Raw genomic sequence first — 3,433 nt, 5'->3', positions numbered from 1 at the left:
TGCAAATAGAAGAATTTTTTTCACTTTATTCTTCTTGGTGTATTTTTTTTTGCTTTTAATGTTTCTTCTTGCACACTCATATTGAATATAGAAATATGTTTTACATGACAACATAAGTATAAACTTTATCAAACTGCCTACTCTTTCCAAAAAGGGGAGGGAAGGGAGGGAGGGTGAAAAATCTGGAACTCAAAATCTTGTAAAAATTAATGCCAATTTTTTCTTGATTTGTAATTGTGGGAAAAATAAAATACTATTTAAAGCAAAAAGAATAAAGAAATTGAGGCAGGCAGAGCTTAACAATAGCAGAAATGACAACAATAAGAATTTCCCTGTTCATAATAATTTAAGCATGAAGCTCTCAACATGAAAGAATAAATGCCAATGAGTTTGGCTTGGGTGGAAAAGAATAATTTTCTAAGCCTGAGAACCACATGAATTAGGCCAGGACAACTGACAACATGTACACTTTTGATTTGTTTTAACCTTGGACATTATTTTGTATAAGATTCCATAGATCTTCCTTTTCAGCACAGGGCATGATCATAAACTTATGGAATTCAAGAGTAACTATGTAAAAAATGGAGAAAGGTGAGAGAAAGAATTTTAAAAAGAGAAATTGAACCTGAGCTTGAGGGAAAAGGTTGTGGAAGCAGTATCTTTATAGTAAAAACCTCTGCTTTGCACTTCTCCATCTATTCTCACAGAACTATAAAAAGCCAGGCAGGTTATAGTCATTGGGGAAATGACCCAAGACCTATATTTGACTAGCATCTAAATGACAGGGACACAATGAAATGTGTGTACCTTTTAGCATGAGGAAAAAAGGGCACTGGAGATTTGGAAACAGAACTACAACTGCCTGAAAGCAAGGTCAATGACTGGAGCCATTTTGAGAAGAGAATAAGACAGATTGTTGACTACTTATAGTGAAGCAGTGGTAAGCAATGTATGTTAGTTTACAAGTGAAAACCTTTGAGTGAAAGCTTCTCTCGAATTGGACAGTTGCGGTTCAACTGAACTTCTGGACTTTTGTCCAGTCCTCTACTTAAGTCTTAAGTAGTTGATATAGGGAATGTGAAGGGAGCAGACTCAGAGTGTTGTTATTAAACTGCCATAATGTTTTACTACCATTATATTTTATTTACAAAGCATTTCCTTGTAATTAACTGTAAATGGAACAATAAGGGACAAATAAAAGACAAGAGTGAAATGGTAGCAGAAACCATGTTGATTGCTGCTTTTGCTTTATAGACTCCCAGCATTAAGCACAGTGTCTGGTACATAATGTGCACTTAATTGAGCTTGTTGATTGGTTCGTTCATTTCATTAGATGACACAGACCTCTAGACTGATATAAGAACACTATATACCATGAAAGAACAGAATCAAGGAGTGACTGACAGTGTTCTTATATTAGTCTCCAAGTTCTCCATATCAGTCTCCTAAAGAGCAGACAGAATTCAAGTTTGTAGTTTTTGGCCCCCACTTCAAAATGGGCATTTTGATTCAGGATTTGTTGCTCTAGATTTTAAGAGCCTAGATTTAGAGTTGGAAATCACCTTGGTAACTGTTTAGTCAACCCCCTTCATTATACAGATGAAGAAATTAAGGAATAAAGAATTTAAGTGATTTGCTCAATATCAAACAAGTAGTGAAAAGCAGTGCTACTATTTGAACCAATGTACTCTGACTCTAAATCCATCACATTTTCCGCTTTACAATGCTTCCTCTCAGCTATACACTGATGAATTGCAGGAACTTGAGTTGCATTGTTTTCCTTGAAAGTGACACCAAGAGCTGACCTCACTTCCAGGCAATTTCAGTTCTGCTCTTTTATCTATGACTCCCTTTCTTACTATCAGGTATAATTGTGTGTCCAGTCTTTTGTGTGGTAAGTTTTAGGAGCTTTTATCATGGTTAAGTTACAAGGATTCACAAGAAAGACATAAGAGGAAATGAGGCAGCTAGGCTAAACAGGCAGCCATTTTCCCAAATGCTTTATACATTTAAACTCAATTCTCTGAAAAATCACTCCTTCCCAATGTCTTCCATCACTCTCTTCTGGGCCCAAAGCTAGGGATAGAATGATACTACTGCGGGTGCTATATCTGGCTTTATATTTTTCATTTTCCTTGTAAATAAATTCTAGAAAAACCTAAGATCTATTGTGTATATCATGATGGGACAATAAAAATAGTAGGCACTGCAACAATAGTTCCCAGAGATAGTGGAAAAATGGAAGTAGTATGATACATAGGAATCTGGTGTGGCAGATGTCTGAATGCAGGATTTAGAGAAACTGTCTCAGGGAAAAGGAAAACCAAGACCCTTATGTGTACTCTATACCAGGGTTTAGAGATTGGTGGAGTTTTTATTACAACATGGAGTATTCCTTGCATCAAAAGGACATTGTTTCTGAAAGCTATGCTTTCTGATGTTGGTCCCTTCAATTTTCTTTTTTTCTGTCTCTGTCTTTCTGTCTCTCCCTCTGTGTCCCCATCTCTCTCTGTTTTTGTCTCTGTCTCTCTTACTCTCTGTCTCTGTTTCTGTCTCTCTCTGTCTCTGTCTCTCTGTGTCTCTTTTTCTCTCTTTCAGACACACACACACACACACACACACAGATATACCAGTTCTGTCTTGTAGAAGCCATATTAGATATTTAGAGGCACTCTGGATGAATTCAAATCATATATGTAGACTCACAGCTCACAAATGACTCTCTTTTTGCCCCTGTACTCACCAAGAGGTATGATACTTTCATTTGTGGTTACATAGGTTCCATACAGCCAATAGCAGTTAATAATTGGTCAAGCACCAGATCACAGATTCTGAGCATTTCTTTTCCTCTAGTGAACATAATGCAATTCAATTCAACAAATGTTTATTGAGAGCCTTCTAGTTCTTTTTTTGTTTTTGTTTTCTGAATCCTGAAGACAAAAAGTGAAGGATCAGATTGGTTGTTGTAGGCATAATTTCCAAAGTGTATAATATTTCAAACCTCTGCACGTTAACCAGCAGTTAATTTCATTCTCCTTCCACTTTATTTATAAAGGGAAACGCCAATATGGTATAGCTTATATAACCAAATAACCTAGTTTTTAATATTTATTTTCTGTTTTGAAATCACTTAGGACATAAATACAGGGTACATACAATATTTGTAAGGAGATAGAAATGATAATTATTGATTTATAACCTCTTAAGTTAAAATGGAATACTACCATTTTTAGGTCATTGTAAAATGGTATAAGTGGAGTGCATAGATTCAATACAGGCACATTTACTGCCAAGGTTAATTTATCAACTTCAGGTAGTTGCTTTGTTGAATTTTGTCAAATATTTGTGAGCTTCTATAACCCTCTGAGACTGAGTAAAATGGAAAGGAATTTAATTAGAGTGTGCTGGGAATGTAAAGTGATACATTAAGATT

This window comes from Petaurus breviceps, unplaced genomic scaffold (assembly GCF_028583685.1).
Source record: "Petaurus breviceps papuanus isolate PSGF00001 unplaced genomic scaffold, PetGlider_PUasm1.0 90743, whole genome shotgun sequence".
NCBI classification, from domain to species: Eukaryota; Metazoa; Chordata; class Mammalia; order Diprotodontia; family Petauridae; genus Petaurus; species Petaurus breviceps.
This window is presented reverse-complemented; position numbering follows the sequence as displayed.